General features: G+C 55.2%; 1 protein-coding gene across 1 annotated transcript in view; it reads right to left on the reverse strand.

Annotated features, from left to right (window-relative positions):
- Positions 1-8,438, reverse strand: part of LOC116955856 (roundabout homolog 1-like) — a 435,354-nt gene extending 426,916 nt beyond the window's left edge. The window contains exon 1 of the mRNA XM_076053760.1: positions 7,870-8,438. The gene's annotated coding sequence lies outside the window, so the exon portion shown is untranslated. The remainder of the gene's footprint in view (positions 1-7,869) is intronic.
- Positions 8,439-8,789: the final 351 nt, after the last annotated feature.

Here is an 8,789-nt window from a genome sequence, read left to right on the forward strand (position 1 = left end):
TAAGTGAATCACGTTCGTGCCAAATCGGCGAGCGAGCGAGGGAGAGTTGAATCGTTTTGAAATCCGAAAAAGGGGGGGGTGGAGAGCGGGGGGGGGGGGTCGTTTGACAATTCGTGATGAGCGGCGATTTGCGCCGATAGCAGTGGTGGGTAAGGGTGAGGAGAGAGAAAGGGAGAGTGCAGAGAGAGAGACAGAGAGTGAAATACAGAGAGAGAAAGACAGAGAGAGAGAGAAAGACACAGAGAGAGAGAAAGACAGAGAGAGAAAGAAAGACACAGAGAGAGAAAGACAGAGTGAAATACAGAGAGAAAGACAGAGAGAGATAAAGACAGAGAGAGAGAAAGACACAGAGAGAGAAAGACAGCGTGAAACACAGAGAGAAAAACAGAGAGAGAAAGACAGAGAGAGAAAGACAGAGAGAGAGAAAGACAGAGAGAGAGAAAGACAGAGAGAGAGAAAGACAGAGAGAGAGAAAGACAGAGATAAAGACAGATAGACAGAGAGAGAAAGACTGAGAGAGAAAGACAGAGAGAGAGAGCAGCAGAGGAGAGAGAGTAAATATTATGTACATAGAAAACAGGGGGAACATAGACATGGAGTAGGGAGAGAGGGGGTAGAGAGAGGGGGGGGGGGTAGAGAGGGGGGTAGAGAGAGGGGTTAGAGAGAGGAGGTAGAGAGAGAGAGAGGGGGTAGAGAGAGGGGTACAGAGAGGGGCGGGGGTAGAGAGGGGGGGGTAGAGAGAGGGGGTAGAGAGAGGGGGCTTAGAGAGAGGGGGTAGAGAGAGAGAGAGGGGTAGATAGAGGGGGTAGAGAGAGGGGGGTAGAGAGAGGGGGTAGAGAGAGGGGGGTAGACAGAGGGGGGGGTAGAGAGAGGGGGTAGAGAGAGAGAGAGAGGGGGTAGAGAGAGGGGGTAGAGAGAGAGAGAGAGGGGGTAGAGAGAGGGGGGTAGAGAGAGGGGGTAGACAGAGGGGGGGGTAGAGAGAGGGGGTAGAGAGAGGAGGTAGAGAGAGGGGGTAGAGAGAGAGAGAGGGGGTAGAGAGAGGAGGTAGAGAGAGGGGCGGGGGTAGAGAGGGGGGTAGAGAGAGGGGCGGGGGTAGAGAGGGGGGTAGAGAGAGGGGGTAGAGAGAGGGGGTAGAGAGAGAGAGAGGGGGTAGAGAGAGGAGGTAGAGAGAGAGGGGGTAGAGAGAGGAGGTAGAGAGAGAGAGAGGGGGTAGAGAGAGGGGGTAGAGAGAGAGGGGGTAGAGAGAGGGGGGGTAGAGAGAGAGGGGGTAGAGAGAGGGGGTAGATAGAGGGGGAGGGTAGAGAGAGAGGGGGTAGGAGATAGGGGGGTAGAGAGAGAGGGGGGAAGAGAGAGGGGGTAGAGAGAGGGGGTAGAGAGAGGGGGGTAGAGAGGGGGGTATAGAGAGGGGGGTAGAGAGAGGGGGTGAGAGGGGGGGTATAGAGAGGGGGGTAGAGAGAGGGGGTAGAGAGAGGGGGTAGAGAGAGGGGTGAGGGGGGGTAGAGAGAGGGGGTTGAGAGAGGGGGTAGAGAGAGGGGGTAGAGAGAGGGGGTAGAGAGAGGGGGGTAGAGAGAGAGGGGGTAGAGAGAGAGGGGGAGAGAGAGGGGGGGGTAGAGAGAGGGGGGTAGAGAGAGGGGGGGGTAGAGAGAGGGGGGGTAGAGAGAGGGGAGGTAGAGAGAGGGTGGGTAGAGAGAGGGGGGGTAGAGAGAGGGGTTTACTCTCGGTAGAGAGAGGGGGTAGAGAGAGGGGGTAGAGAGAGGGGGTGGAGAGAGGGGGGGGTAGATAGAGATAGAGGGGGTAGGAGAGAGAGGGGGGTAGAGAGAGGGGGTAGAGAGAGGAGGTAGAGAGAGGGGGTAGAGAGAGAGAGGAGGGGGTAGAGAGAAGGGGGTAGAGAGAGGAGGTAGAGAGAGAGCGAAGGGGTAAGGAGAACAGACCGTGAAATATTTCATTTAAAAGGGGGGCAGGGGGGGGACAACATAAAGCAAAGCATTGAAAAAAATACAAAAAAAGCTAAATGATGAATGAAGCAAAGTGCCGACTACACCGAGCATCTGTCTTGTTTCCTCTGATCGTAAAAAAAGTAGAGAGAGAGAGAGACAGAGACTCTTTTGACTTTTAAACAACTTTTATTGCCGCCAGCAGCAACAGCACCGCAGGGCGATTTCGATATTAAATACACAAAGTCACCAGCAACACAAATGCAAATAAACGCTGTACATCCACGCGGGCTTAGAGAGAGAGAGAGGGAAAGAGTAAGATGTTTGAGTCTTACCTACCGAGTGAAGTTGTTTTGCCTGGCCGGGAAATGAAAATAAATTCACGCGGATCGATCGATTGATTGATTGATTTTCTTCTGTCCCGCGATAGCGACCAGTTGGGGAGCTTTGTCCTTCGCTCGCTTCGTGTTCGCATTTTTTTGCTTTTGTTTTGCCAACGCGATGCCCATGGATGGTGAACGAGACTGACGGGTGCCCTACGAGTGCGAACAGCGGCGCGTTAGCACGGAACCACCCCACGGTGACTCCCGTGCTCCTCCACCCCCCCACCACACCAAAGACAAAGCTCCCCCGTATAGCCTTCAGCAGACCGAAGACTATACGGGAGCGTGGGGCAAGTGCTGTTAGCGAATAGCACCGAGTGAGGCCGGAACGGCACGCGAGATAAGGGGGGTTGGTTGGCCAGGACAATCACCCCCGGCCGCCTTTGTCTCCCCTAGGGGCGATGTTTACTGCACACCGCACCGGGGGACTAATTTGAGGCTTAGTCGACACGCACACAAAAGCAAAGATCGCCCGTACAGCCTTAACAGACTGTTGGGGCAAGTGCTGTTAGCGAGCCGCACCTAGGAAGGCCGGAACCGCACACGAGGGGGTGTGTTGGTGAGCACCACGCCCGGCCGCCTTTGTCTTCCTTAGTGGGGAGGTTTACTACACACCGCACCAGGTACTCATTTGAAGCTGAGTCGACCTAGGGGGGCCCAGGACCGGTTCGGATCATCGTCAGCGGTGTTGGCCGTGAGCGGGAATTGATCTCGGGACGCCGGGTTCGTAGTGCAGCGTAGCGCTAACCGCTACACTACCACCACTACCACCCCCAACACCCCTACCATCACTACCACCACCCCCACCACCGCTACCATCACTACCACCACTACCACCACTACCACCCCCACCACCACCACTACCACCACCCCCACCATCACTACCATCACTACCACCACTACCACCACCACCACTACCACCCCCAAAACAACCACCACTACCACCACCCCCACCACCCCCACCATCACTACCATCACTACCACCCCCACCACCACCACCACTACCACCACCCCTACCACCACCACTACCACCCCCACCACCATCACCCCCACCAACATCACCCCCACCACCATCACCCCCACCACCAACAACACCACCACCATCACCTCCACCACCATCACCCCCACCCCACCACCACCAACACCACCACCAACATCACCCCCACCACCATCACCCCCACCACCAACAACACCACCACCATCACCTCCACCACCATCACCCCCACCCCACCACCACCAACACCACCACCACCATCACCCACACCACGACCACCCCCACCATCACTCAGACCATCACCCCCACCACCACCAACACCACCACCATCACCCCCACCACCACCAATACCACCACCATCACTTCCACCACGACCACCCTCACCACCACCACCATCACCCCCACCACCACCAACACCACCACCATCACCCCCACCACCACCAACACCACCACCATCACCCCCACCACCACCATCACCACCACCACCAACACACTCTCTCTCTCTCTCCTCTTCCTCCGACAAGAATCCAATGCATTTAATCCGACCCAAACACAGCCGAGGTAGAAGGGGGCGGTGGTGAGGGGGATGGTGGTGGTAAGTGTTAAAAACAAAACAAAAACAACGTCGTGAGAGTCGAGTTCGACATTAACCTCGCGCTCTCAATCGCCCAATCTCCCCGTCTGGCCATCGACCGCCGGACGCGAACCGTCGGACACTCGTGCCGCATCTCGAGTCTCGCTTTACTGCGTCGCGGCGAAATTCCTGGAGCCGCTGCTACTGCTACCGCTGCTGCTGCTGCAGCTGCTGCTGCTACCGCTGCTGTTGCAGCCGCTGCTGCTGCTGCTACCGCTGCTGCTGCTACCGCTGCTGCTGCTACCGCTGCTGCTACCGCTGCTGCCGCTGCTGCTGCTACCGCTGCTGCTACCGCTGCCGCTGCTGCTACCGCTGCTGCTGCTACCGCTGCTGCTGCAGCTACTGCTACTGCTGCTACCGCTGCTGCTGCTGCTACCGCTGCTGCTGCGACCGCTGCTGCTGCTACCGCTGCTGCTACCGCTGCCGCTGCTGCTACCGCTGCTGCTGCTGCTACCGCTGCTGCTGCAGCTACTGCTACTGCTGCTACCGCTGCTGCTGCAGCCGCTGCTGCAGCCCCTGCTGCTACCGCTGCTGCTGCTGCGTTGCGCTCCGAAGCGAAGCACCGCGCCGAGCCGAGTTCGATTGAAAATAAAATAAGTCACGACGTTCGAAAACTTTCGTGACTGCAAGGATTCATCTTCCTTGGTTCTTTCGGTGAAGTCACGTAGAAATGAGAATAAAATTATTAAAAAAAAAATAAGACGATAGAATTCTCACGACGTTTCGGCCACAACACCAAGTAGCCTTCTTCAGGTGAAAGAACAGAACTGTCGGGACGGCTACAGCTTCAATGAACGCTGCTAAGATTCGCCTCTCACCGAGCTTAAAAGTCGCTACGAATCTTAGCAGCGTTCATTGAAGCTCTAGCCGTCCCGACAGTTCTGTTCTTTCACCTGAAGGAGGCTACCTGTGTTGTGGCCGAAACGTCGTGAGAATTTTATTGCCTTATTTTTTAAAAATAATTTTATTCTCATTTCTACGTGACTTCACCGAAAGAACCAAGGAAGATGAAGAAGTTACGACGTTGTTTGTTGTTGTTGTTGCTGTGGTTTTCACACCTGATGACGATGGCTGGTGTTGCGATCGAAACGTCGCGATTCGTTTGAATTGCATTTTATTTCTGAACCCACGTGACTTCACCGAACGGACCAACGAGTGTGGATTATTGCGGGCACGAAAGCTTCAAATGAAGATTCGAGTATCATGATACCACTGTGGAACGCGACGTTTTTGTGTCCCTGGGTAGCAAGAGCTATTTTGCAATTGCTTATGCACTCAAAAGCGCATGGAGTGGAGGTTGTTCACCACGAACTGTGCTTTTGTGAAAGAATGACGCAAATGCACACCGAGTTTTCTCATTGACAACAGGGGCATTTCAAAATGCAATTGCCACTGGTCACAAAAGCAAAGTTTGTTTGGAACAAAAGCAATTTGCCGTATTTTTTGAGTGCATAAGCAATTCGAAAATACCGAGGGACAAAATAATTGATATTTTTGTTTGTTACACAGCGCATCCATGCAGATAATGATCTCTACGGGTCGTGCGGCCTCCTCCCCTAGGTCGACGAGGCCTCAAATGAGTACCTGGAGCTGTGTGTGCAGTAAACGTCGCCACTAAGGGGAGACAAAGGCGGCCGGGCGAGGTGATGGCAAACCCACCCCTTCCTGTGCAATGCCGGATTACATAGGTGCTGCTCGCTAACAGCACTTGCCCCAACAGTCTGTTAAGGCTACATGTCTGTCCTATCACTGTGTGTCCGACTGGACTATCCCTACGTGTGTTTCTGCGTGTCCTTCTGGACTATCACTCTGTCTGTGTGTCCGACTGGACTATCACTCTGTCTGTGTGTCTGTGTGTCCGTGGGGAATGTCACTGTGTCTGTGTGTCCGTCTGGACTATCACTGTGTCTGTGTGTCTGTGTGTCCGTCTGGACTATCCCTGTGTCTGTGTGTCCGTCTGGACTATCACTGTGTCTGTGTTGTCCGTCTGGACTATCCCTGTGTTTGTGTGTGTGTCCGTCTGGACTATCCCTGTGTTTGTGTGTCCGTCTGGACTAGCACTGTGTCTGTGTGTCCGTCTGGACTATCACTGTGTCTGTGTGTCCGTCTGGACTGTAAATGTGTCTGTGTGTCCGTCTGGACTATCACTGTGTGTGTGTGTCTGTGTGTCCGTCTAGACTATAACTGTGTCTGTGTGTCCTTCTGGACTATCACTGTGTCTGTGTGTCTGTGTGTCCATCTGGACTATCCCTGTGTCTGTGTATCCGTCTGGACTAGCACTGTGTCTGTGTGTCCGTCTGGAATATCACTGTGTCTGTGTGTCTGTGTGTCCGTCTGGACTGTCACTGTGTCTGTGTGTCCGTCTGGACTATCACTGTGTGTGTGTCTGTGTGTCCGTCTGGACCATCCCTGTGTCTGTGTGTCCGTCTGGACTATCCCTGCGTGTGTGTGTCCGTCTGGACTATCACTGTGTCTGTGTGTCCGTCTGGACTATCACTGCGTGTGTGTCTGTGTGACTGTCTGGACTATCACTTCGTGTGTGTGTGTGTGTCTCCGTCTGGACTATCACTGCGTGTGTGTCTGTGTGTCCGTCTGGACTATCCCTGCGTGTGTGTCTGTGTGTCCGTCTAGACTATCACTGCGTGTGTGTCTGTGTGTCCGTCTGGACTATCCCTGCGTGTGTCTCTGTGTGTCCGTCTGGACTATCCCTGCGTGTGTGTCTGTGTGTCCGTCTGTACTATCCCTGGTGTAAGTGTCTGTGTGTCCGTCTGGACTATCACTGTGTCTGTGTGTCCGTCTGGACTATCACTGCGTGTGTCTCTGTGTGTCCGTCTGGACTATCCCTGCGTGTGTGTCTGTGTGTCCGTCTGTACTATCCCTGGTGTAAGTATCTGTGTGTCCGTCTGGACTATCACTGTGTCTGTGTGTCCGTCTGGACTATCCCTGCGTGTGTGTCTGTGTGTGTGTCCTTATGGACTATCCCTGCGTGTGTGTGTGTGTGTCTGCGTGATCTCGGCCCTTCGTTAGGTCTTGTCAGCCTCGGTTTCCGCCTGACTTGCTACACCCATCCACAAACGCTTTGATTAAAAAAAAACGCCTCCGTCACTAAACCTCTTGCAGAGAGACGTGGGCTGTCGTCGGCCCCTTTGATTAAGCAGAAAGCCCTACAAAAACGTTATAATATCCACCCCACTGCTGCTACAGGCAAAGATCCCCCGTATAGCCTCGGCAGACTCTCGGGGCAAGTGCCGTGCACGGCACGCGAGAGGGCGGGAGGGTGGCCAGCACCACGCTGCCCCGGCCGCCTTTGTCTCCCCCAAGTGGGTGATCTTTGAGGCTGGGTCGACCTAGAGAGGGGAGTCCCACGGCGAGGCAATCGCCGCTGGAATTCCCGTGCAGAGGGATTCGAACTCGGTGCGCCGGGGTTTCCGTAGCGAAACGGCGCTTAACCGACGACACCACCGCTCCCCTCACTCATCTCCCACAAAGACAAAGGTACCCCCCTCTACGTCCCCCACCCCGTGTAGCCTCGACAGACCGCAGGGGCAAGTGTTGTCAGTGAGACGAAGCACCGATGGAAGTGGACAAGCAGGCAACTGCGCACGAAAGGGGGGTGATTGGTCCTGCATCACCACCACCACCACCTCCTCTGTCCTCCACCCCACAATTGGGGATATTTACTCATCGCCGCAACCAGCCAACTCATTCGAGGCTGAGTCGACCTAGGCGGGAGGCTCGATCGGTTTCAGATAGCCGGTTCAGGCATCGAACGCCGTCCACCCAGACGTAACAACACGAGATGCACACACACACACACGCGCACGCGCGCACGCGCGCGTATATACAATCGCGTCTCTCTCTCTCTCTCTGTCTGTGTCCTTCTCTATTTAACGTCGTTGGAATGTTGTGTTTTTTTTTGCTTACCTCCCCGGACGATGACTCCGTTGGTACCTTGGCCTCCTCTTCCTTCTCGTCCTTCTTCTTCTTCTTCCTCCTTCCTCACCTTCGGCTACGTCGCGTGTCGCCGCCCTTCCTTGAGGCGTTTGGCCCTTCGCCGCGCAGTGCAACGGAATCCGCAAGATGCCCTTCGAGATGCCCCCTCCAAAAAAAAATTGTCTGTTTTTAAAATATTTTTTTTAATCTTCTTAGTTCCTTTTCCAATTGCCTGGGGGTGGGGGGGGGGGGGGTGTTTAAACAAATCTTGACCGGACCCGACCACCCACAGCAAAATCGCCACCACGACCAACAGCACCACGACTCCTCCTGGACCCTGTCGTTCGTAAGCAAGTTGTTGTCGTGGTGTGTGTCTGTGTCGTGTTGTTCCCGTGGCTGTTGCTGCTACTATCAAGGACGCCAGTCTGACCCACTTCGATCAATCGCTTTCATTAGTGTGCGGCAAAGCTTCAATGTGTAAGCGGCTCCCTGGTCACCACCCACCTCCCTCCCCCGCCTCTCTCTCTCTCTCTTTTATACTGACCTCCACTCCCTCCACTCCCTCCACTCCAGTCCCTCCCCTTCACTCCCTCCCCTCCAGTCACTCCCCCCCAGTCACTCCCCTCCACTCCATACCCTCCCTCCCCTCCACTCCCTCACCTCCCCTCCCTCCCCTCCCCTCACTCCCCTCCACTCACTCCACTGCCTCCCCTCCAGTCCCTCCCCTTCACTCCCTCCCCTCCCTCCCCTCCCCTCCCACCCCTCCCCTCCCTCCCCTCCACTCCCTCCCCTTCACTCCCTCCACTCCCCGCCCCCCCCCCCCTTATCCACACCAACAACAACGAGCACCTCCCCAAAAAAAAATATCTATAAAGAGTTTACCGATTTGATTATTGGACCATCCCCCCTCG

Source organism: Petromyzon marinus, chromosome 62 (genome assembly GCF_048934315.1).
Source record: "Petromyzon marinus isolate PM22_M1 ecotype Great Lakes invasive population chromosome 62, UKy_Petmar_22M1.pri1.0, whole genome shotgun sequence".
NCBI classification, from domain to species: Eukaryota; Metazoa; Chordata; class Hyperoartia; order Petromyzontiformes; family Petromyzontidae; genus Petromyzon; species Petromyzon marinus.